The following is a 15,617-nucleotide window of genomic DNA, read 5'->3' on the forward strand; positions in this document are numbered from 1 at the left end:
CCCATAAAAAAGGCTTCTTTAATGCTATGTCATTTGAATAAAAACAAAAGGCAAGGGATGATGAAAAATCTTGAAATAAAATGAAGGTGAACAATCACCTCGAACAGGAAGAATGCTAATTAGTCTACCCTAAAAGGGTCCGAGGCTGTTTCTATTGCTCTCCTCTGACCATTAGCTTTCAAAAACACTAAACAGGATTCATTAAAGCCCTTTCAAGAGCTGAACACCACCCCTTTCTCTTAAACCACAAATGACAGAGAACGCAATTCCTGTACAGCATCTCAGAATCTCTGCTTCTTATTCTGTTAACTCTTGCTCTACACACTAGGGAAAACAAACTGCACAAAAAGCAAATGAAATTCTTTCTGCACTGCTAGAGAATAATTTACAGGGCAGACTAAAACCAACCCAAAGATCACTGATTGTACTGAGGGGAAACTGAACTGGAAATTATTTTTTCCATTAACGGGCCGTGCATTAAAAAAAGAAAAAAAGCCTGGAAGGCTCAAGGGACTAGTAATGGGTTACAGTCTTTCATCTTGATGAGCTTTGATTCAAATCTAGGTCTGCAGTAGCTGAAAACAGTGGTTGCTTAGTAGTCTTTCTGAAATGGGCTAGTGGTTTCCATTCGTTTATACGTCACTAAAAGCATAAGCAGCAAAAGCTACTGATCACTATCCAAGACATCCCCTACGAAATGGGCAGCAAAAATACCTTTGCTTCTTTCTTGTAATCTGGAATCTCCTGTTCCAAATCAAGTTAGAGAGAATGCGATGGAACAGTCTGGGGGCGGGGGAAGCTGTATATAAAGTCATAATCCCTCTAGATATGCAGTTCATGTAATTGGAATTTTATAAGAACAGTGAGGACACACTGGATTTTATTAGCCTTGAGAACCGGATCTACATTTTCAGCCTTCACAGTTCAGTTAGTCTGTTCAACTCGCTAGGGTAGAAATGCGGTAGCTTTGTAAGACCACTTCATTTCTACCTACACGTTCCATCAAAGTGGAAGCTACCGTCTCTCATACGAATGTCACAAGCTACAAACCATACCTCTGTGATCTTGTAATTAGGATAAGGTAATATTTCTCAGAACAGGTTGCAGTCCTTAACTGGAAACACTCACCTACCTTGCTCGGGACACCGTTATTTATGGAAATGTTTCTCATCTACAGTACCAAAGATCATTTATTTAGAAATGGTATGCCAGTCGTTCTCTATAAAGAGATTCTACATCTTCCTAGTCCACCAAAACCTATATGGGATGGCCTCTGAAACAAGTCCAGAAAACACTTAAAGGTATTGAGGAAATGAGAAGACTAAGCAAGTGAATATAAAAAGCTGTTCCATCTTTACTGGGGATTTCATTTGGGTCCTGTCATGCACTGAAATAGTTTAGATAATGATTTCATGTATCAGCATAAAAACTGTGTGGATGTTTAACTGAAAATATATAAAATTCAGCCCCTACTCATCTTGTGCATATACTTCAGGATTGACCTAGATCCTGTTTCTTGTATAACGGAATCATTTAAAATTCAAATTGCCCCTATAAAAATCTACTAAGACAACAGCATATTTGCCAACTCTGGTATTTTTCAGCACTTCCTCATGACTTATGTGAAATTAAGCCTATTTACTGCTCTTCCTGTTGCAAGGCCTCAGACTTAGAGATTAGAAAATAAAATGCGCTGTAGAGTTCTCACATACAGAAAGCATTGAAGGAAAAGAAATTCCAGAGATAATTGAGGGCCTCTTCTTGTTCTGGACAATCTTGACGATTCTGAACAGCGTGACAGATCTTGTCAGGCTCCTCCTGCCGGGAGACTTCTGAGGAGCTTTCAAATGAATTATTTAAAACTTCTGCTTACCAGACACTCAGACCTCATCTTTGATGTCTCTTGTGCCAGTGTGTGTCCCCAGACCCAAATACTCACATCAGTTTAAAAAAAAAAAAAAAAAAAGTCAGTCCTAACAACACACGTACACATATCTGAGAAATCTCCCAAAAAATTAAATGGGAAGGTACTGTCTACCTCAATGAAAACACATGTAAGGTGGAACGCAGCATACACAGACATTAAGATTTCTAAAATATTTTTCCATTGCCAAAGAGAATAGGTATATTCTATTATATATAGGTATATATAATAGAGCCAATTCAACTAGAAAAATGATACCTTATGCAAACTTTCTTTGACATTTACCACTGTTGCAGCTGAATCACCATTTTCTATTTCATAATGATCTTTTAATATTGCCTTCAGAACACTTCATTAACAGAGATGTTAACAGCAAAAATGATACATATTTTCCCCTACTAGCCAAGAGATTTATTACACCAAGTTTCATACATATTACATATAGTGATTATTCAAAAAAAGTGTAAAAGGAAGGTTGCAGTGCTACTCCTGTGATACTTCTATTGCATAAATTGAAAGTAGATACATTTTAACATGGAAAAGTTATTCTTTAAGTAGGTCTAGACTCATATATTCATTATGACTTACATTTTCAATAAGAAATAGTTAACTTCCCAAATATATCTAATGAAGATATAGAGGTGGTTAACATTTGCATCTCAACATCGCTTTTCATGGTAACATTTTCTTCCTGACATTTCTATGAATTGGTTTTAAAAAGCTATCATCATGCAACGTAAGGGCAATTCAAATATAATATTTTCAGAGTAATTCTGTCAAATACATTTAAAAATTATTATTTTTAAATCTAAGATCAAGGGGCATAAAGCTCAGCTAGTTCTTGGATGATGTTAATGATCATTTTAACCACCAATTAAGAACGAGAATGTCAAAAGAATTGGATATATTTTTTGTTTTGACTGAAATAGCACACTAACATTTGCATTTAAATATGAAAAGACACATTTTAGTCTCATTGAGGTGAGGGGCAATGTATTACTGCCAGTGTTCAAATACCTATTTTTAGAATAGGAAAAGGGGGTTTTTATTTCTTCAGAAAACTACAAGTTTTTTTGTTGACTGATGCACACTTATGTGCATCATAATGCACACTTAACTATCAAAACAATGCAAACATTATACACCTTTTTTTAATAAAAATGAATTTAATTTTAATTTGAAACATTAAAATAATTGTCCAAAGAAAACTACTAAAACAAGATCTAAACATGCAATCCTGCTTGTATTTACATTCAAGTATCAGAACAAATACATAAACCATTTTTCTGTACCAGAAGGATCTCTAATAGCCACACAAAGATTAAGGCAAGGAACTCAAACATCCCAGGAACACCAGCACTGCCAATTATAAGCAAAATGCATCAATCTAGAGATCTAGAGACAGTTACAGTCTAGCCCAAATCACCTCTAAAAATTTCACTGTTAGAGATGGATAACAATGAAAACATTGTTCTGTGATAATTGAAAGAGGTCCTACAAAAAGTAAATCCATTTTTAGAACTAGTTTAGAATGGTATTGCCTAATCAAGCAACAAAAGGTTCTATTACACACCTTAAAGGACTGTGCTACCTTCAAACAAAAAAACAAGGAGAATAACAAGTTTCCCATTACTAATATAATACGAATGTGGTCTAGGTCAGCTTTGTGAAATGAATATTCCAATTTGCAGGCAAACTGTAAAAGATATCCTGACCTTTATCCAAGACAGGAGAGCTTTATTTCGCCATGGTATCTTCATTTTCATTGTCAATAATAGAATTAATGCTTGTTTGGCAATATTACTTACAGGTTAACTCACAGTTCTGCTTTAGGTACCATATAGAGAATTGCAGATTGTTATACAAAGAACAGTGAAGAACTAAATCTGAATGTGCTTCGGTAACAGAGAATAGCTCTCCAAGCTTGAATTCACAAGCTATATAGAGGTTTGTAGGAAAACAAACAAACAAACAAACAAAAACCTAAATTTAAATTTCAAGCTGTGCAAAGCAACAGCTATTGAAGCAAACTGTTTCTACCTATAGGTGTTTTAAATCAATGGTTTAACACCAAAAGGTACCTCAAGAGACTCATTAGACATCTAATACAGACCTCTGATTAATCAGCAGCTTCAGTTAACAAAAGGAAACATGTACACATAATAAAGCTGGCCAACTGCTTTATGATATTTAAGAAAACATGGTGTACTCATAAAACAAATGATGTGATCTCATCTGGAAATGTCTGTGTACTATTGATCACCATAGCTTAAGAATAGTATTTAAATATAGAGTGTTTAGAGGAAGGCAACATGAATGATCAAAATTTAAAACAAAGAATCACCACACTGAAAGACAGAATGTTTATGAGAATTATAATTACTACCATCGATATGAAAAGAGCTACTATTTAGTCTTAAGAACTATGTTATATCAACTTAAAATATTCAGTTATGACACTTTAGGAACCCTACTATGCATGAAATCACAGATATCAAGCAAAAACTCACAGTAAAATCAATTTTACCACTGTCATATAACACGTAATATTCAAAAGCTAATTAATCTGCATGTTGCTACTTCACAAAAGTTGAACCATATTTAAAAATTGGACCTCTCATATGAAAGAGTCTTTTAATTTCATCATTATCTAATTCTACTAATTCTTTTAATCTAATTCTCTTTAGCACTTTAAATTCATTTTTTTAGTGTAGCTCGAGGCAGATGGAGACCAACAAAGTGCTGATTGATCCATTTGTAACACAGCAAAAGGAAAATCAAGTATCTAATTAACCCTCATCTCCTTACCACATGGACCTCAAACTATTCCCCTTAGGTCCCTTCCTCACACTGACTTTTCCAGGATAGCTGCCATGCCAAGAACACCCACCCCCACTCTGCCTGTGTGTTTGAAATGATAAGAACCTGCACTTACCATGAATGCAACACACCAGCAACCAAGCATCCTAATTCCATTTGCACACTGCCAAAAATTAAGTGTCTTTAAACCATCACTTAAGAAGGACTATAAATTAGGTAGATATATATTTATCTTTCATATATATATATATAATATATATATATATTTATCTTATATTTATATATAAGATAAAAATATGAGAACCACTTTGATCTACTGACAGATTGTTTCCTGGTTTCTTAAATTCTCTATTCTGTCTTGGCAGTTTCACACCAAAACAAAGTCCCATTCCCCAGCTTTACACACACTCCTTTAACAAGGGCTCTGTTCTCCTGCAAGCCTCATCTCACGCTTCTCCCTATGCACAGGCACAAACCTCACTGCTAAGCGCCAGGCAGGACAAGCAAATCCTGCGGCCTATCCAGACACAGCATGGAGGCTAACCAGTTCACACATTAAGTAGCTCAAGTAACCCAATACTTATTTGACTTTTCTATTTAACCATATGCTTACAAACTCAAACATATTAACAGTTCAATTTGGTCAGTTTGTTGGCAGAAGTACACAAAAGTTATTGGGGAAGCAATTGTAGTGTGAAGGACAAACCTAGCTCTTTCTTACCTCTTGCTTTTGGGTATGCACAACAGTTTCAGCTTCAGCAGCTGTATGTTACCTAAACCAGGATTCACACACAAAATGCAACAGTAATAAAATCACCACAGTATCTGACTGACAGTGTTCAAACACAGCTACAACCTAGTACCCTCCCACAACTGTATACAACTGGAATGACCTTGAGAAAGAAGGCAGAAAACTCAACCACCTAAAGCACTTGCCAAGTTAAAAATTCAGGTGTCCTAAGCAGCATATCGACCCATGCTATCTCATTCCTGTTCTTACAAGAGTCCTGAAAGCACGTTCTGTTCTCCAGTGGGAGCAAGACCTAGACAAGAGGAACATATACATGAATGGAGGGAACGTTGGACACAGATCTGAGCTATTACAGTACAAGAATTGTTGCATTCCTAGAGGAATGAGGTCCACTACCAAGGCAGCATGCTCAAAAAAAAAGAAAATCCTTGAAGCCAGCTGGCTAAGATATAAGAATGAAAAGCATAATTAAGAAAAAGCTTTTATTTGCTTACCAAATGCTTTTCTTTCCCTACTGAGCCTAAATCTTGAGGGAAAAGCAAAACTAAGATACTGCAGCTACTAAATTTGGCTCTTTTAAGTTTGCAATCATTTGTCCATTTATCCTCCCCCTTAACCCAAGTTTATAAAAATAAACTATCTGCCTTACAATATTTATAAAAGCTATTCTCATATCTATTCAGTTTATAAATTATCTAAAAATAATCTTTAAACTTTCAGCAAAATTATCACTAAAATCAAAGTATGATTATTCTTTGGTCAAAAAGCCTGTTCAATTCTTATGCAAAGGAACAACTGAAATTTATATTAGTTAATGAAAAAAAAAATCTATTGAGAAATTAGGTCAGGTACAAAATAGTATAGTTCCGCTATCATTTGATCCTCCAAAATTATCTTAAGCTTATGGATTAGTTTTAGTTAACTACTGTTATTTGCGTAGAGAATATTTCCAAGTTTAAAATGCTAGATTCTTGGTGAAAATCTTGCCAAGCCTCATCAAGTCATGATATCATTAAATGCTCTATTTTCTTAATGTTTTAATTATAGTCTGAATGCACAAACTTGTGATTTCATGTACATCCAAAAATATGGTGTCCTCTACTGCATGTAGAAGAGCAAGATTTAAACTTTTACTTCATTTCTGGCAATCTTCAAGTGGTTATTTAAGCAAATAATCAAAAGCAACTGCTTTAAGCATATTCTAATATTTAAAATATATTTTAAAATACCTACCAGTCAAGTGTATATTAGAATACATTTTACTTATACTGGATATAATGAATTCTCAACATAGAATGTTTTATTTATCTGAAGCTGCAAGTGTTAGGTACTAGTTTACTTTTTCAAAAGATGACATAAAATGTCAACTCTAATAAATAAAAATATTGCCTTCAAAATAACCAACTACCAAAGCCACTCCCTTACTCTGACATTCTCTCTCTTTTTTTTTTTCCTCACCACACAGGGCTACATTTACACATAGTGTGTAATTAGGTAACCGAGTCATATTTCTACCTGCATTCTTTACAGCTAAGGTTAACAAACCTCTCTGTACTTGATTCTTGTCTTCCTGTACATTATGAATATGTACCATATTACCTGTCAGGTACTGCAAGTATTTCAGCTGATTTAGGGATATACCTTAGTCTCATTTTGACAAGTTCAGTTGGCTCTGAAATTGAGCATACTATAAACTTAAGAATGGTGTGCACTGTTTAAAAATAATGAATGATACTGTTTCCACCAAAATAACATAACCCATCCAGGACAAATTTGCATTTATCTTCATCATCTTGCCCACATAGCATGTATGAGAGTGTTAGCAGTACTTCCTCTTACCACTTCTCATCAGAGTGTGGGAGGGCAGGAAGGGAACAGAGAGGAGACCAAAGACATTAAAAAAAAAAGTCAGAATTCAAAAAGATAATCTCAAAGAGGCTTGAGGTAATGTTCTCTTATTTCTATTTTGAATAGAACTACAATGACATGATAGCCTAGCATACTTTGGAAAAGGCAAAATGAGAGAAGGATGGTAAAAAGAGTAAAGGAAGCTTTGAACATGATTTTTCTTTCTTTCACCCATTCATTGCTTTTTCCTTTTTATGAAAAAATGTGTACATAAAATGGATTCAAGAGTGGCAGAACAAGAAAGGACATTTTTTAAAAGTTAAGTAACTTATAATACAACAGGCTGCAAGCAAATCTTCCTATTCAAAGCCAATTAAAAACATGTGTAAATAGTTCCTGCAACTGAGAATGTGGCTGCAGAAATAACACCAAGTGTTCCAGGGTTACAAAACACTAAGCAGATTATAGCACAACACCTTTAATTTATTCTGAAAATTGTATGAAACATATGGAGGGAAGAATAGGAAACACATTTTGTTCCATCTAAATCCAACTTTTAAAATAGACTGTCTATGAAAAAGGTCATGTTGTGACAAGCTGCCCTTGGAAGACCAAACCCGTGGTTGTTTCTTTCATCGCTCTTTGTTTTGATTACAGTAACCTGAACAGGGGTGTCTGATAACCAAAGCTTTCTAGCCCCCAAACATAACTTCTATTTAGAATTTGCACCTGTAAGAAAAGACTAACACATGAGAGACTAATCAGAGGCATCTGAGAGTTATGTTTGTCTTCTCTGAAATGCTGTATTAATAACAATTAAACACAACTTTTTGAAAAGCTAAACACAAAAAAGTTCAACTTTACAATTAATTTTTTTTCAGACAAAATGTCTCTATCTGCATTCTACTAGTTCCCTGAAGTCATCACTTTTTAATTTAATGTTCTTTCCAGCAATACTGGTGTAATTGGCTTTGCCAATATGAGAATAGTTGTATTTAGGCAGACCAAAAGTCCACAATCTCAATAAGAACTATTCAGCTGCAACTAGGAGAGATATTTAAGGAAAAATTATCAGAAATGGGACTGAAAACATGAAGCTGCATAGAAAGTTCTTACTTATTTAGGTTTGCATCATTTTTAGACAATAGCACACCTTCCCTCACCTAATAAAATGCAGTAAGCGTAAACACGAGAAACACCTTACTTTTTCCAGATATTTCAGAGGCTCAAGAGGCTGTAATCATGCAGCACACTTACACAAGATGCGGCTTTTTGAGACTATAACAGATGTTATTTCTTTTAGCTAAAAAGGTATTTATTTCCTAAGTAGGAGAGCACCTAGAACATAGCTAAGGCATCCAGAAGAACTCACATATACTTTCAAGGGAGTGGGGGTGGCAGACGCTGAGTGTGTTAATATAAGACAATAGGAGTTTTCATAGGATAAAAGTAAAATGCTTATTTAAGTGGCAATTTTTTGAAGTGGAAAGCACTGCAAATTTCAAGCTAGTAAAATATTCATGTTTTCAGTAAAAATAAATACAAAGTATGCTGACTACTTTGACAGGAGTCTACTTCTCAGAGGCAGTGGGACAAGTTTTCCATATAAAATGTGTCTGGGTAAAAGAGGGAAAAAAAAACATCTTGGATGTCACTGCTTACAAAAAATACCTTACATAAATTCATAAAGAGCATTCCATAATTCTGAAAATCTGATGGATATTCTTGGAAACGGGTTACTGAAGGAAAACTCCTCTATAATGTCAATCCTGACACCAGGAGTTCAGCATCAGTAGCAATTATGGTTCTTGGAGGGGCAATTAATTGACAAAACATCCCTCTTAAGAGATAGAATTGAACTTCAGAGAGGGAACTGAACTCAGTTCCTTTCTCAACCTCACAGAAATTTGTCTTCTGGAAAAACAACCACTACAGTTCATAAGGCATAAACCAAGTTTAAAATTCTTACACCCTGGAGGAGGTTTGCTATTTTGCTAAGTGATGCTATTATATTTAGACATCTGGCTGCAAGGTACAGAAAATGAGATTTCTCAGTTTTTCTCATAATCATTTCTAGGAACCTTAGAAGTTTCAATCACTTTTAAAGCTTTGGAAGTGTTCAAAACCATCTATAGTGGAAGATGTCAACAAGGAAATAGATTCACTTGGAGAAAGTGAAAGAGAGAACCAAGAAAATAAGAGAAAAAAAAAACAGAAGGGAGGTCAGTTCTCTTTGATTTTTGTCTGTTATTTGCTCCAATTACATCTTTGACACGGATCACTGCCAAATCAGGAGATATAGTGACCCTTAATCCCAGATTAACCCCCAGGAATATTTGAGGAGTGAGTGCCAAGATAATCAGTAATACCAAAGTATATTCCCAGAAATTAAATAAAGCCTGCCAATTTCCAGAAAATACAGCAACCAAAAAGATGTGGTTTCCCCAGTTACATCATGTGATACATATGCTTTATAATGTGTCTTATAACACATCTTTTCTGATTGCCCTTGCTACAAGGTTAACAGGCTGTCCAGGAAAGTATTTTAACCAGACATGGGAGAGGGCATATTTAACCAAAAAAAAAAAAAAAGTCAGAACTGAATTTTCAGATATTTTAATGATGACAGACTGATGCGTGGTGTTTGAGATGATTTCATTTTCGTGTCCTTTACAGCCCTATGCTTTTTAAGTTACCAGACCTAAATAAAGTCAGAGAAAGATATCAAGCCACAAGAAGGTGCCTTCTAACCTCTGTCTGGGCACTGAACTTGTAACGACAGGTACCCAAAGCATTTTTCAGCTCAGAAATATCTAGAGTTTTGATACTGATGACAGAAACACAGAGCAAGAGACAGGTTCTTGTTCAGGAGCTGTACGAGCCTGCACTGAAGGAAAACATACAACAGACTGATAACAACACTAAATATTCTCCTGCTGTGGGTATTGATGATTCCCGTTGCTAGTACCAGCAGTCTGACTGCCACTTATATGCCAAAGTTCTTACCACTCTGACAAACGCAAACTTGGGAAAAGCTCCTTTAATCCCTTATGAGCGTTTTTTTAATGATATGGAGAAACAGGAGTGCAAAAATGCTATTTTAATACATGTTTTGAAGTACAATGGACTTTAGTGAGTATCTGAGCTATAGTTATCCTGTACTGACAAAAATCACTTGAGTTGTTTTTGGTTCACCAACAGTCTAGAAGAGAACATTTGAAATGGGAAATTATAATTAATCCATACATAAGAAAATATTATTCTAGAATAAGAACATTGAAATTTCCCCAGCTGTTTAACAAAGAGCAGTACAAAGAAATGAGTAAATCTCTGTGCTGCTCATCACATCCTTGGGATGGGGCAGAAGATGGCAACAGATTCAAACTTCCCAAATTCATGATACCCTCACAAGTGTGATGGCTATACGTATAAATACGCAAGGCAAAACAGACCCTGTAATAACTACATCCATAACTTTCAAGTGTGCTTTCACCACCACTAATGAACATTATGTCTAAAGAGTTGCATGGATTTCTAGATTACAACTATTCTAGCAGAGAGGCATGAAGGACTCTGCAATCACTTTCAGCTATAAAGGTACTAGAAACGTACTGTTATTCCAGCATGTAGAACTGCAACAAGACTTCCTGCTACTGGAAAGCCAGGTAGTCAAAGGTTACAATTCCTTGAACCACAGCATGCTGTGACAAAAGGTTTATCAAAAACCAAATAGACAGAAAAATACACAGCACAGTAAATCAAAGCATGCACTGTTAAGGACACTCATGTATATGGTAAACAGACAGTGAAAAGGACAGTCTCTCTTCTGTACTCAGATCACAACATGAATGAATTCCAGACAATAGACGGATACACTGTTATTTCCTAAATGCTTCTTTATCTACACTCCCAAAGTGGAAATATTTCACAGTCAAAAAAGCAAGTTTTTCTTTTTTTTTTTTCTTTCATTTTAGTACAATCTAGTACTGTTAAATTAACTAGCTCACCTTTCTCACCCACATCGCTATTTTTGCAGCAGTATTTTACTTTGCAGACATTTCATATAAAACTAGATTCTTCCATGCATTCATGTCTTCAATATTCTTTTATCTCTTTGCTTTGAAAAGATGTCACAGCCATTCCTTTTGAAAATGACTTTAGCTTAGAAGAATCTTACTCTTTTTTTTTTTTAATGGAAAGTAAAGTTAAATCTGTCAGCATTACTGAAGTAATGAGATTTGACTGAGCAGTTGGTGGGCTTTTATTGTCAACGTTTCAGTAACGCAACATTTTCTCTTAAAGATTCACTGCAAGTATTTCCTGGGTTTTTTTCTATGCTGATTAAAATATTCTAAGTTAGTGTCTCAAAATTTTTGAAAAAAAATAACAAACTTTAAACATTTTAAAATCAAACTTTAGAGCAGTACAGGCAATCTCCTACAAAGCATATTTTGATAAAGAACAGAAGTTGGGAAGTTACACAAGACTTTCTAAACACTGGAATCTGTCCACAAAAACAAAGTTCTTTCCTGCTTCTGTAATCTCATCAGAAGGAAGCCCTCACAAGATGTGCAACACAACAAAGCATATTAAATTTCATATGGAATTTGGGAAAGCCCATAATTTTGTTAGCATTATTCACATCTGAATTGAGCAAGCATCATAATTACCTATAACACCACAACGATCTCTAGGTGTTCACAGAATCACAGAGCTCCATTTGTCGTCTTCTTTCCAAAAAGATGAGGTAGGCAGGAAAATCTGCAGACACATTAAAAACAATAAAAATGAACATGAACAAGCAGTTGAAACAAATCCTTAAAGCTAACTGCCTAGTTGATTCAGGCACGACTTCCTTCTGTTTGTCTTGTGATTCCTAAACTTTGAGAAAATGTGACACTGTGGAACTACCAGTTCAGCTCCTTTCACAATTTCAAATCACGCACACAACAACAAAGACTCCAAGAAAGGAGGGATAATGAGCATGAAATCTGAATTCACATTTTCAAAGAACACTGGGCTGTAAGAAAGCAATATATTTTTATTTTTATTTATTTATTTTTAATACCCTTAGTGTATTCTCACTCCTATGTTTGGCTAGATGTTAATTCCATGAAGGAAAAAGCAGCAAAGTCCTTATTAAAGAGAAACAAAGACTTTTTTCCTGCCAAATGAAGCGCTTAACCTGAAAACTGTTGCAACAGAGTAACACTTACTGTATCAGCAAATAAAGCCAAGTATAACCACTAAACATACTTGAGTGAGTGCAGAAGTTCTGCAAAAAGCCATAAACACCACAGTTACAGCTGTGGTCTCGACCCTTTCAAATCTGCAGGCCACTAAATTTTTCCATTTTTTTCAGAGAATTCAGCCTGTTGAGGTAATGAGCAGCTACCTTTCTTTGTTACTATTTTCAGGCCTTTCAGAAATAATCCAAGGTATCCAAGTATATCTATCGTTGTAATTTTGCAGACACACATTGCCTCTAACTATTTTCAGCGTAAAGGAAACCAAGCCCTGCATGTCTAATATAACATCCAATATTAGAGCCTTGAGGCATGATCTTTTCTACTACCTGCAAGAACCTTCTATCTGTCCGAGAAGCACTTCATTTGTGCATCTGGGACATGCAACCTCACCACTCCCATATGGTTAAATTTTCTAGGGCTACACAGCCCATTAAATAAACATGCAGATCAGCAGTTACTTCACTGGCAATTTCAAATGGTAATTTAACAATGAGTTTGTTCTCATGAAAGAAAGCAAATGTTGGATAATTAGGTTTATAGTTAATACAGTTTTACTTTATATGACTGTACAAGAGAAGGCAAGAATATTTCATCTTCATGAGCTTTCTTGAACATAGAAATACTTCTATGAAAGGCAAAGTTTTAAAATTTTCTTCTGTGAATGAAAAATTCTGGCTTTGGTATCAGACTTGGGTGATGGTCCCATGAAACTGAAGCAGGGTGAAAGAAAATACTATCTGACTCAGATCAGGGTTGTTATTGTTTTGGTTCTGTCCTGCTTTGTGTTCCTTTATACTGCCCAGCAACAAGAAAAAAGGAAAAGCCTAAGACAGGAGCACCATCTCCACAATCAGGAATGTACTCATTAAGTTAAAAAAAAAAAAAAAAGGAAAAAACAACAACTTGTTTATGAAGGTTAGTCCACATACTCATTTGTAAATTCTCATTGTTGATTTTGAAAAACATCATGAGAAAGGTTCAGAGATTGTTTCTGGCAAAATTAATCAGCTTCTCCAGAAAATAGATCTTAGTTTTTTTTTTTCTTACATCATTTTAACGGGTTTGTCTATGTATAAAGCTACACCAACATAATCATGAGTTCTCACTTTTAATCCTATTGATGCGAGTAGAAAAAAACCCTGCGTGGTAATTCTTACCATAAAAATAAGGGCAAGATTTCAGTTTAACTTCTGCCACTTCATGTACAAGTTTTAAGCAGAAAAACAAAGGCTTCACCGTTGATTATTCTGACATCACTGGCCAAAACCTGACACTACTCGAAGCACAGAGGCACAGGCTTTACTTGGGCTGCACTGCTGAGCCACGCCAGCAGCATAGCAAAATGCACATGATTTTAAGGAAAGAAAGCCACCAAATAACTCTAATGAAAAACATAAAATAGGAATAGCACATATAAACTGCAGGTTTTGACGTTCCACATTAATATTTCATTTCCTTCGTGCAACATTACTCCCTATTTTGGTGACTCGGTCTCTGCTGCACTCTGCTCGACCGCTCTCAAAACAGACATACACATTTTTAAACTTTTAACGACGCTTCTCGCGAGGCCGGGGAAGTTAACGGACACACAGAGAGGCAGGTGGTACCTGGTCGCCCGGCGGGCTAAGGGCACTTGGAGCCGCTCTCCGCGCCGAACGCCTCGGGTCACGAGCCGGCGCCGCGCGGAGGGCCGCGCTCCCGGGGGGGCTCCATGGGCGCGCGCCCGCCCGCCCGCCGCCTGCCGCACCAACGGCCGCCGCGCGCGCGCCCGCTCCGCTCCCGCCGCCCCTCGCGGGCTCGCGCAGGGGACGAGCTCTGGAGAGGGGAAGGAAGAAGCACCGCGGAGGCCCCGGCCCTCCTGCCCCCACGCTCGCGCCTCACCGGGGGAGGCGGCGGGCACGGGGCGGCCCCTCCCGGGCGTTAACGGCTCCCCGGGCCCCTCGCTGGCCCCTCCCGCCGCTAACGGCTCCCCCCGCGCCGGCCCCTCCCGCCGCTAACGGCTCCCGCGGGCCCCGCGCCGGCCCCTCCCCGGCTCCAGCCGGGCACACGGCGGGGGAGGGGCAGGCGGAGGCCGGGCCCCCGGCAGGGGCGGGGCGGGGCGTCTCGGCCACGCCCCCCGGCGCGGGGGCGGGGCGCGCGCCACCGCCCCCCGGCGGCCGTTGGCTGCGGCGCGGGGCGCGCGGCGGGAAGAGGAGGGAGGCGGCTCCGCCCTGGGCGGTTGGTGGCCGTTACACCGGCCCGGGGAGGAGGTACCGCCCTGGGCGGTTGGTGGCCGTTGTACCGGCCTCGCCCCAAGCTCCGAGTCCCCGTGTTTTAGGAACGCACCAGGGGAGGCTGGGCTGCTGTCCTTCCTCTCCCACTCCCCGTTTAAGTGAAATAAATCAGGAGAAGCACAAAATGCATCTCCGGTCAGGACACTGGCACCTTTGCTGCTATGACCCTCTTTTGCCTTCAAAACACCCCATGTTGCCTTCAGAAACACCCACGCTTGCCTTCCAAAAGCAAAAACCTCTGCCAGGTTGCTTCCTCCTGTCACGTGGTGACCTCTGCCACCTGAAAGCAGGCTAATTTCCCAAACTTGGAGGCTGTGCGACAGCGAGGTGTGCAATGGCCACTGGTGGCACTGCCTGAAGGGTGCGTGGGGCCATCACCACACTGTAATGCAGCAGCCACATTCGGAGCTTTCTCTGACCAAATCCGTACAGAGGCCATCGCAATTGCATGGTTTGCTGTGGTTTCCAGACCTCCTCCTGGTCCATTTTCAATGACTTGCATCACAGTAGCAAAATTTGATAGAAGGGTAGTGACTTCAAGGACACTAATTCTTTCAAGCTTTGTAAAAAAAAGGGGCATGAGGAGCTGCTGGTTTTGCACCGTTGCAGGAAATGAATGTGAAGAGAACAGTGTCTCCATCACAGCTGTATGAGCAAGCTACACATCAGGAATTTCTTTGCTCCTTATGTTTAGTTAATCTGGGTGTTTTGAGCTCTAAATGAATGTCTAAGCCTCATGACATGCTTGTTGT

The 15,617-nt window shown here is 38.1% G+C and overlaps 1 protein-coding gene across 1 annotated transcript in view; it reads right to left on the reverse strand.

The window, feature by feature from the left end:
- Window positions 1-14,331, reverse strand: part of KLHL5 (kelch like family member 5) — a 47,930-nt gene extending 33,599 nt beyond the window's left edge. The window contains exons 1-2 of the mRNA XM_088524780.1: window positions 14,200-14,331; window positions 12,014-12,104 (exon numbers count right to left, since the gene is read on the reverse strand). The gene's annotated coding sequence lies outside the window, so the exon portion shown is untranslated. The remainder of the gene's footprint in view (window positions 1-12,013; window positions 12,105-14,199) is intronic.
- Window positions 14,332-15,617: the final 1,286 nt, after the last annotated feature.

This window comes from Tinamus guttatus, unplaced genomic scaffold (assembly GCF_059628265.1).
Source record: "Tinamus guttatus ecotype Peru unplaced genomic scaffold, ASM5962826v1 Tinamus_guttatus_pri_ptg000213l, whole genome shotgun sequence".
NCBI lineage: Eukaryota > Metazoa > Chordata > Aves > Tinamiformes > Tinamidae > Tinamus > Tinamus guttatus.